The sequence below is a fragment of the Dermacentor andersoni genome, chromosome 2 (genome assembly GCF_023375885.2).
Source record: "Dermacentor andersoni chromosome 2, qqDerAnde1_hic_scaffold, whole genome shotgun sequence".
NCBI lineage: Eukaryota > Metazoa > Arthropoda > Arachnida > Ixodida > Ixodidae > Dermacentor > Dermacentor andersoni.
Genome location: NC_092815.1, coordinates 148,728,129 through 148,750,336, shown reverse-complemented (window position 1 = coordinate 148,750,336; position 22,208 = coordinate 148,728,129). Strand labels below are relative to the sequence as shown.

The 22,208-nt window shown below is 45.7% G+C and overlaps 1 long non-coding RNA gene across 1 annotated transcript in view; it reads left to right on the top strand.

The window, feature by feature from the left end:
* Positions 1–4,638: 4,638 nt before the first annotated feature.
* Positions 4,639–22,208, top strand: part of LOC140215962 (uncharacterized) — a 70,955-nt gene continuing 53,385 nt past the window's right edge. The window contains exons 1-2 of the long non-coding RNA XR_011892576.1: positions 4,639–4,777; positions 20,119–20,255. This is a non-coding gene — a long non-coding RNA (uncharacterized lncRNA). The remainder of the gene's footprint in view (positions 4,778–20,118; positions 20,256–22,208) is intronic.

The following is a 22,208-nucleotide window of genomic DNA, read 5'->3' as shown; positions in this document are numbered from 1 at the left end:
GAAGGGGTCAGGGGGCTGCCCCAATGGCCGAGTTACGGCAAGCTTCGGAACCTTGCTTGCGAGCGCTCTGTGTGCGTGCTCACTGTATGAGCTCTGGGGAGACCACACTCAAACGTCGGAAGGCACGTAGGTGTTCGTCCCTCCCGATGGCGGCCCTTTTCTCTACCCGCGGCTGATCGTTTCTTTGGTTCGTCGAGGTCTTGAACTGGACGATTGCGCGCATTCTTCCGACGGCTCAATGTCCTGAGACAGCGCCTTCGGATTGCGCCCCATATGTTCCTGGGTTTGTTTGTCATCGCATCTCCTCGCCTGTGTAGTGCGCGAAGGCAGGCGCTAGACAAAGGACAGGCCTCTCTTGACTGGCTTGCTGGTCGCGCGCGCGCATCAGCGCGTCGGCCCACTGAGCGAGCGGAGCAGGCGCTGACGCGGTGCAATGTGTACTTGCACGTTCGTGGTGCTCGAGCCAGCAGTGGTAGTTGGGCAACGCACGGTCCTGGAAAGTGCGCACCGACAGCGGTGTGCGAGTGACCGCAATGTATATCAAACTGTGAAAGAACAGGGAAAAATGCTTAACATGGGGCAAAGTAAAACATTACGCTTAGAAAAACTGTAGGATTACGAGCACACACCTGCAAATGAAGTTATAAGATGCAAAATATATAATAATAACGGTGCAACACATCTACGGATGCCTGTCGATGGTGACGCGATTAGCATCTGAGAAATGTCGCTTTTCTGGAGTCAAGTTTATTCAAGATCTGGAGGGGGGAGGCAGTATTCTGTAATAGTGCACCTAGTGAACGGTCCATTTCGGCCGCTGCTGATTGACTAGGGCCGTTCGTCTCCTCCTCTCTCGTACACCTGCATCCAATAAGCAGCTGCCAAAATAGACAGTCCACTAGGTGTAATCTTACAGAATACCCCCCCCCCCCCCCCTATATTAGCCGTAAGGAGATATCCTTTATTTCGGCTTATATACGACATACTCCACTTCCTCCCATTTTGCCCTGCCACTGGCTTGCGAAGGTCGTGCGTGAATTGAATTGAATTAAGAATATAGAATTAAGAATAAGAAAAAAATGTCGCCTTTATTTACATTTATTTGTGCGCCCTTGTTGCTCGAAGCGTCTGCGAAAAGTTCAAATTAAGGTACTGAGCGATGCTGTAGCTCCTGCGAGAAAGATAGATGCAGCGCGTAGACTCTGTAGGAAGCTTACTTTCGTTATGATCGCACGCTGGTTGCTGCCCTGGAAAAGGCTATGAAAGGATTTACTCTCTGTAAATAATTGCGAGACGACATATTACGATAAAATACATAAAAACACAGGAGATACTTAAGTCTTGTGTTCAGGACATATTCAATATGAACCAATTTGGAATGCTTAGATTTTTATGCTGATGTGCCTACAGACAAACCTGATGCTCTATGTACTTCCGAATTGCAGCGCGCCGAAATAACACCTGAGACTTTATTTTATATTGCACACGTACTTCGCCCTGCTGAGATTCCTTTCCGAAGCGTGGACGGGGGGAAGAAGCTTTCCAGGTCCTTGATTTTTAGGGATCCGTGCCTCAACACAAACGAAAGGTCCATTGTGGCCTATGCACCTTCGCTTGCGCACAGCCGCGGACAGCTCTCCTTGCACTACTCAGTTCGCGCCAAAGCTGCGATGGGGGCGCTGGTGACGCATTTTTCCGCAGCGCCGCCTGGGCAGAGTCTGAGGTCTATAGCCACGGATACATGGCTTTGCTAGCGGCGGCAGCTCGACACAGTGCTTCACGCTATGTGATGGTCGCAGCATCAAGAGAACACGGCGCTGACGCATTGATAAGCGCAGCGGAGCCTTGTACGATGCGGCGATAAGAGAATGCAGCCGTATATCTTTCAATGGTGGCTTGTAGGCGCTTGAGTAGCGGCGTGCGAGTGCGCATCTATTTCGTATTTCGAGTATTTCGCAGGCTTTTTTGTTGGAAAAAAACAACCAGGACCACTTCAGCACGAAAAAGGTTAGTTAAGGTGCCCTACAACTTTGTAATTGATAAGTTTACGATTCAAAGATTAATGAGAAAGTTCGCTAATTAAAAGTAAATAATTATTACTTGAAGAAAAAAAAGATACTCGCCGTAAGTACATATGACTGCGGCTACTATGCAGTCGGTTCAATTACTCTAGAGCTCTTGGGCATTTTTAAAATGGTGGTCTATGTGGGCTGGCCCATATATATTGCTTTTGCGGCTCAGAGTTTCAAAACTGCAATCTATTTATGAGGCTTGTTGTAATCAGGGGGACCCCAGATTAATTTACCCCACATGGGTTTTTTGACATAGCACATTGAGAGCACTGGTGATTTCACAGTCTGAGTGAAGATTTCACCGGGCGGCTAAAGCAGTAGATCGAAACCATAACAGTTTTCGGTTACCCAAAGCTGACGTTTGGAAGCTGCGAAACAGTATATTGATTTTGTTAATGACTTGACATTAACTTTCTAGACAATGGGATCTAGCGGAGAAGTAGCAGCTACATTTACATTGACGTAGACTGCGTGAGGAAAGCTGTTAATTTTCACTGTAATACGTCAGCCACAATAAGTACCTTGAACCAACGTTAGCATTTCCCCGTGCCTTTCCTTCCTTCCTTCCTTCTCTCTCGCTCATTAGGTGCATTCACCAGCTGGAGAGGAACGCAGTATTTATAACGAGGAGTACCAGGGTACCTTTCAGTGCTATTATGAAACTAGCAAGATCATTATCTGCCATTTTTATTATTTCTTGAATTTCGCCTCTGCAGTTTATTCTACAAAGCGCGTATGCCTCTTTGTATTATAATAGCCACACATATGCTCATATGATTTCAGCAATAAAAGAACAAACGCAAAGAAACTTTTATATTACTTTTTAAAACGTATATATACGCTCTCACTTGACTATAATCTACGACAGCCGTTTCCTCAACGAGTCTCGCATCAACATGAGTTTTCTTCTTCTCGCTTGTGCGTTTGGACTAAGCGCTGCTAGTTTTGATTACACTGGTAGGCCCACTCTCGATGATTTGACGAAGGTGAGATGTGCTATCGGTGTACAGTGCTTCTTTCTCACAAAAAAAAAACATCTTTGTTGTTCAGAGCTTCTATCAGTATAACCTAAAAGAGTGCCTTTACTATGTGCTCAATACACAGGATATTTATTATATGAAAATTCCACTTTGGTTGCTGAGTTAACTACCCTGTGTTTCATGTTGCTGACGGGAAATATAAAAAATTCAAGGGAACAACTTACAAATGAGACTGACGGCATATTACTCATAGTCGTCTCGATATACACAGAGAATTTTTTTGCAGAAGCTGTAGAACGACCTCCGAAGCAAGCAGTGAGGTTGCTTCCATATCACTAAATTAACATGTCTTTTTTCCAATTCGGAGGAAACCCTGCAAAAAGAAAGGCTGCAATATGCGTTTGCGCATGGGCATCGAAACTCTCTCATTCGTGCTCTGAAGAACGCGGCCTACATGCCCCTTGTAATTCTAGCAGAGTGTTTGCGTTGATGTTCAACGCAGGCCTGTTATATCATTTAGAACTGTGACTGATCTCAAGCCTAACAATACTTGTGCGATATCGTGCTAGAAGGCACGGCAGATCGTTTTCTTCTTTTGTAGCAATCCCATTGCTTTGATTGTTCGCGCAATATCAGGTCTTATCTATTTGTGCGTCTATGCCTCCAACGGTTTTCTTGCGAACTTTAGTCACCAGGTAGTCCACGGTCTAATAGGTAGATCATTGGGCTGCTATGTTGACGGAATCCTGTTCGAATGCAACCATCGGATTAACTTTGGCAACTGGGTGGGTATGTGCCGGTCTTCAATGAACCTCTTTGACGCCCACGTGTACTGCGGTGAACGGCGCAACCCAACGTTTATATGACAGTAGCGCCCTGCAGCTGCACGTTGGTGGAGAAATGACGTAGTGGTGTGCCTCCACTCATTTCACCTCTTGCCATGGCGATGGTCATAATTCCTTCTGCAGTTCATGAGCACGTGAGGTATATCATGCGAATACTGACCATGGAACATAAGCATTACTTGAATCGTGAAGAAATACCGTTTAATAATTGCAGACAACCACAGGGAAAAATAGAAACTTATGACAGCCTAATGAACATGCAAATTCACTAAAAGATATGATCGCGCTTGCACTGCATTTGGCTGGAAACAACTTTAAGCGAAATCTAACAGCTTTTATGTAGCCGCCCTCATTGAAGCCGCACTTACTGCGCTAGTACATTCGGTCGAGGTGTGTCACTTCTATAGCGAGCTTCGTTCGTTCCAAGTGGGCGGTGGGGGCGTTGCGAATGCTCTTTCACAATCTCGAACCGTCGTAACTAACTGTACGACTGATGTGGAGGCGGGCAGACTTTAACAGTAGGCATCACTTGGACGAACGCCGATATTAGGGGCCCCTATCGGTCGTTATCACCTACATATTCCTTCCTTATCTGGGTACTATTTGGCACAGCAAGGAGTTTGAGCTTTATATTTACAAAGCATGGTCAACTTTTTTAATTGAGGATTTCGTTTCCTGTACATGTGTTCGATATGACGAGGACTGTGTACGTTCTTCGTTTTCAGTTCTACAACACGGAGCAAGATGTTTATGTCCTACAAAGGTCCTTCGAATTAGTCGATGAGTACAACCACAAGGCAAAGTGCATCTGTAATAAAAAAATATTACTGCAAGGGAATACTCTAAAGGTTAAGGAAGCATATGCCCGCGGCACGACAATGTAAGTTACAATTATTGCTTCAATTACAATTCAAGTTACAATTGTAAGTTACAATTGCTGTACTTGCTTCGTGAAGCGAACTTACTTTACATGAAGGCTGAACTGTCAGATTTACCTACTGCTACCGCCGTCGTTACTTCATGCCATGGAAAATGAGGCGCCATAGACGCGTTACCCTTAGCAGATAAGGAAATTTTATAGGCGGGTTGTTTCTAGGCTGGTATTGGCAGTGAAACGTCGGATATCCTCCATAATATCCTACACAGCTCAAGGCAAAAAGCAGCGTTCCTACGCCCACTCGTCAGAATCGGGAGCTCAGTTTTAAGACCTTCGTCGCTCTTCACAAACTATCACACAAATTACAGTCAGTGATCCCGCACGCGGAAGATTGTGTCCCTCATAAAATTGTTACGTGCTTGGTATGTGCATCGCTCGGAATGGCATCGCGCAGCGCCTAATGGCTGTTTTGTTTGCCGTTTCGGAACAATGCCCTGGCGACGTCATACTCGGCTTGGACTTTTTATCGCCCATTCGTCCCGCTTTTATTGCGCGTCTAGTGTCGTTGAGCTTCAGCTACCGCACGGCTGCTATAGTCACGAGTCACACAACCACGGCTATGCTCTCCCGAAGACATCGGCCTGTCGCCTCAAGCCACTGCTTACGTCACTCTACTGTCCTTCGCATCTGTTCCTGACGGCGTCTATGTACGACGTCCCACCGCTGGCATACTTGTTGAAAGAAATTTGGTCACTCCCCATAACTTGCTCTGTTACAGCGAACGAGACTTCGCTCTCTCTCCTCAAACTTAACTGCTCGAATCACATTCATCCCAGAGGCATTTCTTCGGGCGACATCTAGCCTGTGAACGATAGCGAGTTATCGGCTCTTGCCGCTAAATGACGCTAAACCTCCGATTCACTGACTCTCACAGGCGAACTTAGCAAGATCATTGCGACTGATCTTCCGGCACAATCTGCTGTCCTCCGCCGTCTCTTGGAAACTTACCTCGACATTTTTTACCTCGATGGCCGCACTTTAGCCCGCACCTCGGTGGTCACCTATTGTATTTACACCGGAGACGCCACTCCGACACGCCGAGGGCCGTACCGTTTTACACGTGCTGAACGACAAGTGATACAACGAGAAGTCGATAAGATGTTGACTAAAGGCGTTATTGATCCATCTTGCAGTCCGTGGGCGTCCCCTGTTGTCGTTGTCAAGAAGAACGGCAGTTGGCGCTTTTGTGTAGATTAGACACCTCAACAAAATTACACGCAAGAATGTGTACCCCTTGCCGAGTATTAAGGACGCCTTCCACTGCTTGCACTGAGCCAAGTGCTTCTCATCGATAGAGCTCCGATCCGGTTATTGGCAAATCTCGGCAGATGACATGGACCGTGAGAACACTGCCTTCGTAACACCTGACGGCCTCTAGCAATTCAAGGTTATGCCGTTCGGCCTTTGTATAGCCGCGGCAAACTTCGACAGAATGATGGACTCCTTACTTCGCGGCTATATATGGTCCACATGTCCACCACGTTACAAGCAGCACAACGATGGGCTATTGCGCTGATAGCTCAATGTCACTTCACTGCACAGTGGCATGTTCCAGCTTTAAGTACAACATTCGCAAATATCAAATGGAACGCTTCGTTTGTCTTGAGACAGCAATCCTTGCAAACGTACAAGTAAGCTGGAACATCACTGACACATTTTTTACGTAGCTCTCCTGTTAAAGAATTACGGTCATGGAATCATGTCCCATATAGCCGAACCAACGGAATTCCCAGAATGACCACTGAATACGTTAAAGATGAATTCAGAAACAGGGTGCTTCGCTACATATCTTGAATGCTAATCGTATTACCATTGACAGTCATCGTGGAGATGAGTTCTGCAGTATTTGCTTCTCAACTTAGGATTTTCTGAGCCTCGATTTTCGTTAGCTTCTGCGAAACACGCGTATTCATTATGCTGCGCATATAGCGCGTCTGTAGATGGAAGGGTCGGCTCCCGTATTTTCTACACCCCTATGGTAACGATTTTCGGTTGCGATATTCGCGCCGTAGCCTAAGGCCACCAATATGGCATGTTCGTGCCATCTTCTATACGTTTATAAAAGTTTTTTTTTATCTCATCTACTATCATCATTACGGAATATTAAGCACACAAAAGAATTACTGGCTCTGAACACAGATACGGTCTTTCCTTTCACATTGCTGAGAGTATGTGCCACTGTAGCCTCAATCCAGAGCCTTCGTAGCGCCGACAACGCAAGCACCCGCGTCGCTCGGGCCAGATGCACGAACCCATACTTCCAACCCCCATTCTGCCATGTGCTTCCCGTTTTTCTTCTCAACCTGTTTCCAGTCTTTGCGCCTCCGCGGCACGTTGCAGGGAGCTTGAAGAAAAATGTGGGAAGCCTCGTAAGAGAGAGCGAAACATTGGGTGTCATGCGAGCGTATCATTCATGTTCGCCTTTGTTATGATGTGTAGACATGGTCAGACTCTTCGTCGCAGGCGCATCTACGTCAACAGGCGTTTAGTGTGCTGTGACACTATGTACCCGAGCCCACGAGGGTTGGAACCTCCTGTGTTTAACCTTGCGCAGCTTAGCCGTTTCCGGGAAAAGAGGGGTCCTGGGGGTTGAGCCGATGCTGGGTCATCGGACCGTTAGGGCTCCCTGGCGGAGGCAACACACCACTTTGGCCTCTGCTTCAGCTATACGGCAGCGCCGGACTGACGCATCCGGGAAAATCTGTGGTTGCCTTTTCCTACTCTTCTCTCGAGTCTTTGTCTTTCTCCCTCACTTTCAATCTTTCCTGTACTCTCCTTATTTCCTTTACTTCCACTTTTCTCGGCAGCAAGTTAAACTTGTGTTGTTAGACCACCTTGGGTACACCATATTTGGTTACAGTAATGTCGTACAACCCGCGTATGCAGGACTTGCCCTTTCAAGGTCCGGCAGCGTCCATTCGTTGGGCTCCGTGGTGGGTCGCTGGCGCCGCTGCCGAATTTATTATGTGTATTCATGCCAACTTCCTTCCCCGCACTTCATGATCGCCCTCAGAAACGAGGGCACACCGAAGTATGTTTTCTGGCCATCCAAAACAGAACTTTCCCCGCTTTCACCTAATCCACTCTGATAAACCTGAAATACGGTGACAATGGTCTCACCCAATGGTCTCGCCAAGCGACTTTAATGCGTCGGTGCAAAGTTCTGGACATGAGTACTTGGCTTGAAGCTCAAGGAAGCGCATTCGAATGTGTGCCCCTGGAGTGTGCTTTGTGACATTGATAACTGATTTCTCACATTCTCCCAGCTATGACTGCCACGGTGGTAGCAGTGTTGCTGGAAGCAATGGATGGTGTTCTATAAGTGGGACTTGCATTTCATCGCTGAGCTTCCTCAGACGCAGTCCGAGGCGCTCCCACGCTGTGCGTAGATTATTAAAGAGTATGCTACAGCACACATCGTTTCCAGTTTTCTAGCAAGGATGTTCAGCATTTAAATCTACTTTCAGATAATGTGTCAAACTACAATATGACCTCTGTAGACAGCGTCACCACTCGTGGGATTCTCCCTTGATGCTTTCTATAGGAGTTGTCCTGAAGGCACCGATAGCACAGTAGATGCCTAAATTATTATAGATTATAGTGCTCTAATCAAGGCGTGCGCGGAAAAGGTCCTTGCATAAGTGGGAAAGGTATCAGCAATCACTACCCCAAGTTGTCTGCGACAAAAGATTCAAGAGGTTCTTCGTCTTCAGACATTTTGCCTTCAGATATTTAGAGTGGGGAATGAAGGTAAGCTTAGAGTCTGGAATTATTCCTAGAAATCTGTGTTTACACTGTTTACGATTGTTCGTTTCGATTGATCATAAGACTTAAGACAAGAGTCGCGCCTTTTTTTTCTTTTTTCAGAAGAGTATGCACCTACGTTTCTGTGCGTGTATTTTAAACCGACTTACATCAGGGTGATTTCACAAGAGATCGAGAAGGGTAAAAAAATTCATATGTTACATTCAACTGATTATTTTGTATTTTATGCGCATATCACTAGGTAGCACAAAAGTGAATGTGGCTCCTTTGCTAAATGAATATATTAGGAGGAAAAACATAGCCAAATTCTTCAGTGTGAAGGCGCCCATTTCATGCACAAGTCATTCCCGCAAATTCATAACAATGTGAAATACAATATATTACAGCTACAAAGAATATATTTTCGTCTGTAAAACGTAGACGTAAAGAAGAGTCAGCTAGCACTGTTTGAGGCTTCCGTGCGAAACGGGTGTTCTAGAATAACTGCTTAATTTGCTACAATTTTCAAAAGTTCCTATATTTACTATTTTTATCGACTAAACCAATCCATGTAGCCTTTTGAAATTTGGTGGACGGTGAGACCTGGATCTGTTGAACGATTCTGCTGAATACTGTTGCTGTATCACAAATGACCATTTTCACTATTCGCCTCAAATATGAAGTTTTGACGAAAATGAACGCTATTTAAAAATCGAAATTGACAAAACCCCATCGTAAATTTTTCTGAAAATCTTATAAACAGATGTTCACAGGCACTTGTAAAAGAATATTAAAAAACACGTTTAGGTGGAAAAAAACCGGTCGCCCCTGAGCGTTTTTGTCAATTCGGGACCATTAATTACTGAATGTGTGCGTGAGGCACTTGGCAACAGTGAATGGCGAGGTGGTTCTAACAGAGAGAGAGAGAAATGGTTGTATAAAAAGGGAGGGCGGTTAACCAAAAGTAGTCTCGGATGGTTCAGGTAATTTCGGTTGAGGTAGTTACGTCTATATTTGTGCAACGTGACCCTATAATTTGGTAAAGTGATTTGTTGTGTGACAGGTCATTTAAAGCTCCAAGGTAACGTACGTACAAACTATTCAAAGTACTTTACAAAGGGGCGACACTTCTAGACAGGAATGTTTAACATTCATTGCAAACATCAGCACCTTAAAACTGTATCGGAAAGCACCACTTGTTCAATGGTTTGGGAGTAGTTGCAAAAATGACAGCACGACCTACCAAGCCTGTAGATTTAAATTGGGAACACTATTCTTTGGAGAAGCGCCAGCGCAAAGTTGACATTTTAGCTAGTCTCTTGAAGCTAAAATTCAGTCATAACATCAGGATCCAGTATCGGTCTCATCCCAGATCAACTGTCTAGCGAAATGATGCTGAGCTTCAGTGTTCTGACTCGAAACGGCATACACTGCATATATTCGATGGTCTGGGAACACCCAAGATAATTTTCCATACCTTGCCAACGTTGTTCGAGGAACATTGTTCGAGATTTGCGGATGGAATAATATCAAGGACTCCAGCAACACTATCATGGAAGTTTTTCTTACATGGATGTTTGACAAACAGGTGAATTTAGGAACACAATACACCCTCCACTATAGCATCAACTATAAACGAATTGAGTGTCTCCTGATACTTGCTAAATGGACATATCAATGGGAATGTTCCTAATCCTCGCAATATTGAAAAATATTTGGCTGTACGGACAGCACCAATGACTATGGCCCATTTCTTACAAGTGACCATAGCACCACAGAAATATTGGCAAGGCTAAAGCCACGGTTAACATAAAGAATGTATAATCACACAAATGTAGCGCTAAAGTGGCCAAAGGTTCTGAAGAATTTATAATAAATCAAATCGATAACACCACTACATAAGCAAAACGCTTCTAATGCACCTTAGAGAGATTTGTAACTGCCTTTAATCACACATTGGTCAATTCACGATTCAGGGAGCTGACTTAAACAGTTCCACAGGCTGATACAGCCACAGACAATGTAGTTTGTTCCTAATGTTGCTTGAGCTCCGATTTACAGTGCCTGTAATTAGGAGGCAAGACATGATATTAACAGGTACATGTTACAGTGAAACTTCTTTGTAACGAAACCGGACACAACTATTAGTGGATGTAAGAAAGTGAAATCCCCCTTGAGATCTACCTAGATATCCACGTTTTAATACCTTGTTTCAACGAAGTATGATTATTGTGCCAATAGACTTGCCATGCTTGATTTGTCTCCGAAACAATAAATGCCCGAAATGTAGGGTCAATTGCATTCCGCGGGGTTCAGCACATATTTGGTTCCAGAACTTATAAGTATTTCCATTGAATGCGCTGTCGAACACTTTTCCTAGGCTGTATTTGACATGTCCCCCAAATAAGGCCTTGGCAGCGTTAACGGCCAAGGGAAATAAATGGCGTGAGAGAAGATGTTCTACGCAAGGAATATGACTTCTGGGGTTACTGCACGTACATTGAGAGTCCTGATTAGAACAAATTTGCGGGCACGCTGTAAGATTTTTGCTTTAATCCTGACGGCCAACTCTCTGACCGTGACGCGAGAATATTACATTCCAGTGAGCATAAACTTACTTAAAGTTCTATCCCACACTACATGGGCTAGCGACAGGAGGTGCCTGTTGAATCTTTCCAGGAGCCTAGTTAGATCACGGTTAGATTATGGTGCCATAGTATATCACTCTGCTGCACCGAGGGCGCTAAAAATATTAGACCCCGTTCATCATCTGGGTATCCGCCTCGCCACTGGCGCATTTAGAACAAGCCCTGTCGAAAGTCTATATGCAGAGTCAGACGAGTGGTCACTACATATTCAGAGAACATACATCAGCTTCACCTACTTTCTTAAAGTGCGCTCTAATAAGGAACATCCGTGTTTCACGACAGTGAACGACTTAACGTGTGAAACACTCTTCCGTAACAAACCCTCCATCAGACTTCCTTTGTCGCTGCGTGTAAGAGAACTTAGTGAAGAAATGGATGTCCCAATACTCGAACATCGCCTAATGGCTCCTGCTAATCTATTACCGCCCTGGGAGTGGCAGATGATTGAATGTGACACATCCTTTGTAGAGGTCTCGAAGCACGCTCCTGAGCTTGAAATTGCTATGCATTTTCGAGAGCTTCAATCGAAGTACTCCTGCTACGAATTTTACACAGACGCGTCCAAATCTCATGCTGGTGTATCCAACGCTGCTGTTGGTCACTCTCTTTCTGAATCTGACGTGTTGAACCCCCTAACAAGTATCTCCACTGCAGAAAGCTATGCAGTACTGTCTGCAGTAAAACATATAAAGACACTGAAACTTGACAGATCAATAATATTCACAGACTCGTTAAGTCTTGTAAACGCACTCATTTCTTTACAAATGCATACAAATCCTGTCTTCAATGAACTCTACACACACTTATGTAACATCTACTCATAACACAGACATGTTGTAATATGCTGGGTTCCTGGCCATAAAGGAATGGAGGGAAATGTGCTTGCTGACGAGATGGCCAAATCAATGGCATCGCAGGGTACTCGTTCTGCTGCAGTCCCTGCCACAGAGATGAAGCCTTTCCTCAAACAAACTGCGAAGCCACCGGCAACGCTTGTGGGACGCAGAAACGAGCAATAAGCTTCACGTAATTAAGCCTAAGTTAGGTTTATAGCAGCCAATACCGAAAACACGAAGAACAGACGTCCTATTCACTAGACTGAGAATAGGACACACATTTGGCACTCATAACTTTCTTTTGACCGGTAACGAGCCTCCAACCTGTGGTAGATCTGGCGACCGGCTGACCGTCCTCCATGTCTTCCTGGAGTGCCGGGAAGCCGAAAAAGACAGGAGAAAACATTTTCCTTTTGCACACAGCCATCACGTCCCTCTGCATCCGGCCATGTTTCTTGGTGTAGAACCGCTTTTTGGTACCAAAGCAGTCCTCGCTTTCTTGAAAGATGATGTACTACATGTTACAAGCCCATTCATTTCTTAGCGCATCCTCTTTCCAGAGGATATCGCTAGGATAGATTCGCTGTATAGCACATGCCTCTAGGCCCTTGCGTTTCAAGGGCCCCGGTGAAGCAGTAGTCCTCTAGACAATATTATACATCTAGACAATCACATATTTTATATATTGCATCATCCTTTCTCAATCCATTTTAATGTTCATAGTACACGCCAATTGTCATTCCCATAATTTTATTACTCGTACATTTTATGGAATTTGCATCAACTCTTTTAGGCCCCTTTACAGCCACGGCGCATTAAGACCATAAACCCATCAGGCACTGCGAACTCATTAATAATTAGCATGGCGCTCTTTGGCCACATCTGGCCCTTGTGCCATTAAACATCAAATATTCATTCATTCATTCTTATGGATTAGGATTATCTTAGCGTTCCTCCAAGATTCCGCTACGCTCCAGGTCATGAGGCATTGTGTATACAGGGTGGCCAGTTTTTCTAGAACAATCTGCCCACCACACTTCAACAAATCTGCTGTTACCTGATCCTCCCCAGCTGCCTACCCCCTTTGCATAGCTCCCAAGGCGTTCTTTACTTCTTCCGGTGTTACTTGTGGGATCTGAAATTCCTCTAGACTATTCTCACTCACATTATCGTCGTGGGTGCTACTGGTGCTGTATAAATCTCTATAGAACTCCTCAGTCACTTGAACTATCTCATCCATGTTAGAAATGACATTGCCGGCTTTGTCTCTTAACGCATACATGTGATTCTTGCCTATTCCTAGTTTCTTAACTGATTTTAGGCTTCCTCCTTCATGAGAGCATGTTCAAGTCTATCCATATTATACTTCCTTATGTCAGCTGTCTTACGCTTGTTGATTAACTTGGAAAGATCTGCCAGTTCTATTCTAGCTGTAGGGTTAGATGCTTTCATACATTGGCGTTTCTTGATCAGATCTTTCGTCTCCTGCGATAGCTTACTGGTATCCTGTCTAACGGAGTTACCACCGACTTGTATTGCACACTCCTTAATGCTGTCCACAAGATTGTCGTTCATTGCTTCAACACTGTCCTCTTCCTGAGTTAAAGCGGAATACCTGTTCTGTAGCTGGATCCGGAATTCCTCTATTTTCCCTCTTACTGCTAACTCATTGATCGGCCTATGTACCAATTTCATCCGTTTCCTCCTCAAGTCTAGGCTAATTCGAGATCTTAGCATCCGATGGTCAATGCAGCCCACCTTGCCGAGCACGTCCACATATTGTATGATGTCAGGATTAGCGCAGAGTATGAAGTCTATTTCATTTCTAGTCTCTCCATTCGGGCTATGATGGCATGTATGTTTATGTTCGCGAATAAATACACCGTGCTCAATATCCCAGAAGTAGCATCACATTTGCTTGAATACTTTTGCTACGCAAACCAATAAATAGTTATTGTACATTGTTGTTTGGTGGCATGCAAATCGATTGGACTACGTGTTCGAACGATCGACTTTTACACACTGATCAACCTCTGTATTGCCCGTTGCCACTGAAAAGCGATGCGCAAAGGCAAAGTCCGTCTATTGTCGCGAGAGAAAGCGCGCATCTCTCGTCGCTATGAGTTGGCGCCACGCTCGTGCAGTCGCCACTTTGGGCGACAGTAAAAATAAATGCTGGAATATATATCCGGTTTCGTGTCTATTCTTGCGCTTCGTGCAGCAAGAGCTGTAGTGTCGATAAATAGTCGTGTAGCATCGATATTGACGATAATTGACGTTGTTACCAAAAAGCACAAACAATAAAACCAGCCAATTACAGGTATCTCTCTTTAAAGAAACATTGCAACACTGCGATAACTATGCGTCAAGCAGTGTACAGCCCGTTATTTCAGCTGGTGTGTGTGTTTGTTTCACATGTATTTACGCAGGCCTTTGTATTTATTCTGAACCAATTTGCGTATTCACTAAAGTTTTGATTGATATTTATCTATGCACGCACGCGTTATTAATCGAGTTCAGCGCTATTAATTTTACGCTCGATGAGTGCTTTTTTCTGTGACGTATGTATAGACGCTATGAGCTTGATATAGTCATTTTGGGATGATAGATGTGTAACGACCGTGTAAGCCGAGAAAAGCACCGAAACGTCTTATTTTAGACATATCCAAACTCAGATTAGCAGAGATATCCTCCATACGTTAACGCAAAACGTTCTCAAGCCGTTTTCTGACTACGTGTTAAAGACGTCTTAGCAAGACGCAAGCAGAAGACATCTAAGCAAGACGTTTCCTAGCCGTCTTTTGCAGAACGTCTTCCAGACGTGCGTAAACAGACGCCCTTTAGACGTCCTATACAGTTGTAGACGACTTAGTTCATTTTGCCTGGTCCAAGACGTCTTCACAACGTCTTGTTTTCAATAGGATACATCCCGAAGGAAGTGGTTTGTGTTCTTGATGTTCGAGAGGAATGAAGATGGAATGTCAGTAATGAGGACGTCAATAAAGCTGGATATTTTTTGTCAGTCACTGTTTCACTGCTGAAAACGATAGGCCGACCGGAATTTTTTTTTATATTGGATAGTAACTAGAAATGGCCGTGGCCAGAGATTCTCGGTTTTGAAGTTTTGAATGTCGCATCGATTGTTTTCCCAGCCTTGAGCAGAGTGGTGACGATTCCTTTATTTCCATATCAAAGTTCTTGTTAAGGTTGGTTGCTAGTGCTGTACCGCAACCGCGTACCACATTCAACCTTCAGTTGCATGCACAGCTCGCCTTGTAATTCAGGACATTTTGTACGTAGTCGAATTCGTCGGTTTTTTCACCATGTACGCCGGACGTTATTTTGGGTCGGGAGTATTTTGCTACAAACCATGCCGTTGTTGACTGTGTGCATGCCGAACTTGAGTTGTCGATGTGTGACGCTTCATCTGACAAGCCACCTTCTCGAGTGGTCGTCGCTGCGGGCACTGAGATACCTTCTTTGTCTTCTGTTATTGTAGCACTTTTTTGCGGCTATGCTCCCTCTTCCACTGCCCTGTTTGCACCCTCCGAAGCCTTCACATATCGAAAAAACTTCCTCCTTCCTTTTGCGTTCTCGCAGTCTTGCAGCGCCATTTATGGCACGAGTCGGTTTTCTTCCACAGCCACCTTATTCCGTGGCGAACTTATAGGTCGGCTGGACAATGTTGGTTCCGTCGACTTTACTAATATGTTGTCCTCTCGTCAGGAGCCCTATTCATGTGACCAGCGCTGACTTGTCCTTACAGGCCTTACTTCCTTCAATTGACTCCGAACTCCCGGCTGCCCAGCGTACCCAACTCTTGGGAGTGCTCGACCGCTTTCCGATGTCATTCGATCGTAAGCAATCTTCCTTGGGTCGCACATCTGCCACCGTTCACCACATTGACACTGGCACTCATGCACCACTACGCCAGCCTCCATATGGAGTTTCTCACGCTGAACACCGCGTCATTGATGAACAATCAACGACATGCTTTATCGTGGCGTTATTCAGCCCTCACTCAGCCCTTCGGCCTTCCCAGTTGCGCTGGTGAAGAAAAAGGGCGGTAGCATCAGATGTTGCGTTGAATATAGGCGCCCTAACAAGATTACGCGAAAGGATTTCTATCCGCTGCCCAGAATTGACGACCCTCTCAATTGCTTGCAAGAACAGAGTTCTTTTCCTCTTTAGACCTTCGACCTGTGTACTGGAACGTCCCTATGAAGGAAGCTGACCGTCCCAGTACTGCGTTTGTAACCCTAGACGGTCTATATGAGTTGAACAAGATGCCGTTCGGCCTTTGTAATGCGCCTGCCACCTTCGAATGTCTCACGGACAACATACTTAGAGGCCTCAAATGGCACACGTGTCTTTGCTACCTGGACGGCGTTGTCGTCTTTTCGAAGGACTTTGGCTCCAGTCTGACCCGCCTCGCAAGCGTCCTGACCTGCCTTTCACACGCCTGACTGCAGCTTAATTTGAAAAAGTGCCACTTTGCCGCCCGCCAGCTTACCATCTTAGGTCATGTTGCTAGCAAGGATGTTGCCTTTCCCGACCCTGCAAACCTTCGCGCCGTCGCCGACTTCCCCAGGCCGTCTACGCCGAAAGAACTCCGTAGCTTTATAGGCCTGCGTTCGTACTTTTACCGATTCGGGCGTAATTTCGCGTCCATAATTGGGCCCTTAACGCAGCTGCTTGCCAACAGCCAAGGCATCTTGGCATGGTCTACCGCTTGTGAAGACGCGTTCGCCACATTCCGCCATCTTTTGATATCCCCACCTATCCAACGCTTCTTTGACCCGGATGCTCCTACCGAAGTCCACTCGCACGCTAGTGGAGTAGGCCTCAGCGCTACTCTTGCCCAGCGTAGGCCTGGCTTCGGAGAGTACGTCGTCTCTTACGCCAGCCGCACTCTCACCAAAGCGGTAACCAAGTATTCGATCACCGAAAAAGAATCTCTTGCAATCGTTTGGGCAATCACGAAATTTCGTTCTTACGTTTATAGCCGTACATTTGACGTCGTGACGGATCACCACGCCCTGTGCTGGTTGCCGTCATTAAAAGACCCATCCGGCCGCCTAGCTCGTTGGGCGCTTCGTCTACAGGAATGTGACATCGTGTTGTCTACCGGTCAGGGCGTAAGCATTCGGATGCCGACGCTCTTTCACGCTCACCACTGCCCCATGAGCATGGTACTCCGTCTGTCTCCAGCTACGATTCTTCGTCTCTTACATTCGCCGACATGCCAGCAGAGCAACACAGGGATCCTTGCATAGCCTTTCTTCTAGAATATTTATCTGAACCATTACCTCGTACCACTGACCGCTCGCTTTGTCGCACTGCTTGCCAATTTTACCATCCGCAAAGGGCTCCTGTACCGCCGGAACTACGCACCTGATGGCCGTAAATGGTTGCTAGTGATTCCTTGTCATTTACGTTCCGACATATGTGGCTCTTTTCATGCCGATACGCAATGTGCCCATGCCGGTGTGCTAAAGACGTATGCACGCCTACGGGTTCGATACTACTGGCGAAGAATGTATCGCTTCTTTCGGCAGTACGTCCACTCGTGCTCCAAGTGCCAACGCCGCAAGAACCCACCTCACAAGATAACAGGGCCGCTCCAACCATTGCCTTGTCCTTCCCGGCCTTTCAACCGTATTGACATTGATTTGTACGGCCCTCTACCGCACACACATATGGCAACCACTGGGTCATCCGTGGACCACCTCACGCGCTACGCCGAGACTTCAGCGCTCTCGGTGGCCACAGCACGTGAAGTCGGCTTGTTCATCCTTCGCAACCTTGTTCTTCGACACGGTGCGCCTCGGGAGCTAGTGAGTGACCGTGTTCTTTCATCATCATCATCAGCCTGGTTATGCCCACTGCAGGGCAAAGGCCTCTCCCATACTTCTCCAACTACCCCGGTCATGTACAAATTGTGGCCATGTTGTCCCTGCAAACTTCTTAATCTCATCCGCCCACCTAACTTTCTGCTGCTTTCTGCTACGTTTTCCTTCCCTTGGAATCAATTCCGTAACTCTTAATGACCATCGGTTATCTTCCCTCCTCATTACGTGTCCTGCCCATGCCCATTTCTTTTTCTTGATTTCAACTAAGATATCATTAACTCGCGTTTGTTCCCTCACCCAATCTGCTCTTTTCTTATCCCTTAACGTTACCACCTATCATTCTTACACCTATACAAAGCTGTGGAAGCCATCCTTCGCGAATGCAACATTGTCCTTAGAACTACAAGTGCCTATCATCCGGAAACATGACTGAATGCTTTAATCTTACTCGGCGACATGTTCACCGTGTACGTCTCCGCTGACCACACTAACTGGGACCGCTTCCTCCCCTTTGTTACGTATGCTTACAATAGCACCACTCTGTCTACCACGGGATTCTCTCCCTTGTATCTTCTTTATGGTCGGGAACGTTCCTCGTTTATAGACACAATTCTTTTGTATCGCCCCGACGCTTCCGAATCTACGACTTTATCCAAAGCCACCACTTATGCCGAAGAATGCCGTCAGATCGCTCGCTGACTTACCGCGCAACACCAGGCCAACCAGAAACATAGTCGTGACGCAAGCTTGACTTTTGCATCATAGTTACCTGGAACGCTGGTATGGCTCCGCGTTCCTTCCTCTAGTCCTGGCCTTTCAACAAAGTTCAGCTCAAAGTATAACGGTCCTTACCGGGTTCTAAAACAGACGTCCCAGCTCAACTACGTCATTGAGTCTATTCAGCCATCTACGGACCAACGACGCGGATACGACACTGTTCATCTAGACCGACTGAAGCCACACTACGACCCACCAGTGCTGCCGTTTCCATAGGTCGCCAGGATGGCTCCTTTTTCGCCGGAGAGCGATTCTAATGAGAAATACGAGTGCCAGCAGAAGACGAAGATGCAGAAGACGGTTGCTGCTGTTGTTGCTCGGCCTCCCCCCGCTCGTCCGTTGTCTCTGTGCATTCATATGCACAGAGACAACGGGCGGTTGAAGGCTAGATGCACCGAGTGCATCTAGCCTTAAACGCGTACTATTATATGCAATTATTATCTCTACTTCTGGTCTTTTTGATTGTAACTATATCGCATTTACTAACGCAAGTTGTACCCGTAGCTCCCACCCCTTGAACGTAAGACCTATTTATGCCCGTACTAACACATTCAAGTTAAGTTTTTTTTTCCACGTGCAATAGAGCTTTTTAATACTCTACCGGTAACATTCGTTGAATGTAACTAAAAGATTTCATAGCTACCGGTGATAGGCACTTCGCTAACATGTAAAGCGCTTCTTTTTGATCGTTCATATTTCTGTGTTTATGTGTGTTTTTAATGTGTAATGTATAGTAATGTATAATGTTGCCACTCCTGCTATAGCCCTATAATGCGATGCGGTATAAATAAATAAATAAATAAATAAATAAATAAATTTGAAAATGCGCACCTGTAAAGCCGCCGTGATTGCTTTGTGGCCATGGTGTTTCGCTGCTAAGCACCAAATCGCCGCCAGAAATGCCGGCCTCGCGGCCCCATTTTGGTGGCGTCAAAATGCGAAAGTACCCGTGCACTTAGATTTACGTGCATGTTAATGAACTCCAGGTGGTCCGAATTTCCGGACTCCCGCACTACGACGTGCCTGATAATCAGCTAGTGGTTTCGGCACGTAAAACCCCATAATTTAATTTATTTTGCGTACCTGTAGTAAAGGCTACTCAATTAAGAGTGTGGAGCTGGAATGCAAATCACCCATGGGCTTTAATTCAGCTGCACATTTTAAAAAAGCAGATCTCCAAGAGCTACTCGGGAAATCCAAAACGCCGTTAGCTTTGATGTTTAGTGTCGACGACCTCAGCGTTGAAACAGTGCTACGCGCTATAGTGACGTAGTTGCATAGATGTTCTGATGCTCAGCACGAAGTTGTGTGTAAGTTTATCCGCACACCTGCCGAATTTCTTGTTTCAGCCTGAGCGTCGCACTTGCACTTTGAGTCATCGTGTACGTGTAAAGACTGAATTGCTGAATTTCCTTTTTTTGTTGCAGCTATTATTACACCGTGCAGATTCAACTCACAGAGGGAGAAGGTAGGGACCAAGCACCTACAATGGAGGCGACGCCAGAAGAATACTTCAAGACTTCTCTTACAGTAGGGCACGCGCAGGACGTCAGTTCAATTAAACGTAAGACAGAAAAGTGCCTTGCAGTGTATTCACAAATGCCATTTTATGCTGATGTTTGTTCTAATGAGCAATTTTGCCACACCCTGAACCATCGCATCCCGTGATCATAGATTCGTCAATGCTTAACTTAAGAAAAGAAGGTTCCATATTCATGATTCGAGTACATTACACTCAGCTTGAGAGGCCGTGTTAAAGTTCCTGTCAAGCTAACCTGCCTTGGAATTTGTAATTTCTCTATGTGGTCAAGTATCTTAGATGTGCAGAGACAACACGAAAGAAAGTGCTTGCTCTCCCGTAATCGACAGTAGATGTGAGCATGAAGTGGCAACCGGCAAAGCAGGCTGCTTGGAGATGATACTAGCCACAAACATAAAATTAGTGCAGTTCATGTTCGCAACGGCTCCCCCCACCACACCACAGCACACCACACCACGCCGTACTATGCACTGGTCCTTATGGACAGACGCTGCTCAGCTAGAAGAAAACCGGCTGAAGGTGGCATGACGGGCAGCGAAATATGCCAGGGACACAGAGCGCACTGCCCAGCCAGAAGAAAAAAAAAGCGCCTGAAGGAGGCGTCACGCCGCGTGACGCAATCTCTCGAGGTGAGGCAAACCCTGCGCCACGGAACTCACGGACCGCTGGCGTTCAAAAGAGCACAGGCAACCCTGTCTCAGCACCAAAAGATGACGATGAAGTGTATGGCGCCCTGTATCTCCTTATTGAACGCCGCTATTGGAAATGACAAATCAAACTTCTACGTACTAGAAGGTACAGCTTGAGTGATATTATGAACAAACATTAGGGAGAAATCGGAGACAGTATTTTTTGCTACGGCGTTTGGACACTAACTAGTGTATGTATTGCGGTCCTGTACAGAGGATTGGTGTGGGGGGAGGGCAGTGACCGCATTTTCTTAAGCTTTGACTGGTTGCTCGGATGCTCTCGCTTGAGTGCCCGGATAAGGGCTGTTGCTTCTGGCTCAAGTTCACTTAAATGTCGCTGACAACGGGCACTAAAAGAATTCAATGCTTAAAACATAACCATAATGAAGGAACAAGCGAAATGAAGTAATTTTGTGGGAAGGCAACAGGGCCCGTAAAGTGCATTACATAACTTACCGATTTGAACAGTAGAGCAAAGCACGCACGGTTACCTGATTGTAGCCAAGCCGCTACATTCCAAGAACCGTTTAGACCGTTCCAGGGCGTATCTTTGTTCCTAACTTCGTCTGTCTGTCTTGCGTTTCCTTCCGTGAAAATACGGGCCGCACAGGGCTAAAAAAAAGGCACACAACACAGCTAACGATTATTTTTGTTGGACAGAGGCGCGCACCTAGGGTTGTAAAGAGTTTTCAGATTGTAATGTATCCACACAATTTTGCCTACTGAATGTGAGCCACAAGACGCTAAACATGCTGTAACGCTGTTTTACCGTATCGAAAAGGATATTATATCATTGTAAACCAAGCTTAGCTTATGCATGGGCGAGGTTCCGGCCTTTTCTCTAAAGTGAGGTAAGATATTGGTTAGTAAATTAATTCTGCATTTTTACATGCCAAAACAATGAACTCATTATGAGGCACGCCGTAGTGGGAGACTCCAGAATAATTTTTACGTCTCTGAGTTCTTTAGCGTGCACCCAATGCAATGTATAAAGGCAATATTGTATTTCGCCCCCATCTACGATACCGGTGCCCCAAGGAAAAGACAGGGCCCGTTGTTGAACTGACGCACGAAGTAATATACCTGGATCATAAAGAAAAGTGGGAAATGTTCGCAAATACAGCACTTAACACCGCTCTCACCTTGCAGCTACTTCAAACTTATTGAGCTTGTTCCTCCACCCAATGCACATTTTAATCATATGAAAGTTTCATCTAAACCCTAATTATACCATCAAAGGGGCCCTGAACCACTTTTTTTCGAAGCTAACACAATAGTTTAAAGTTAA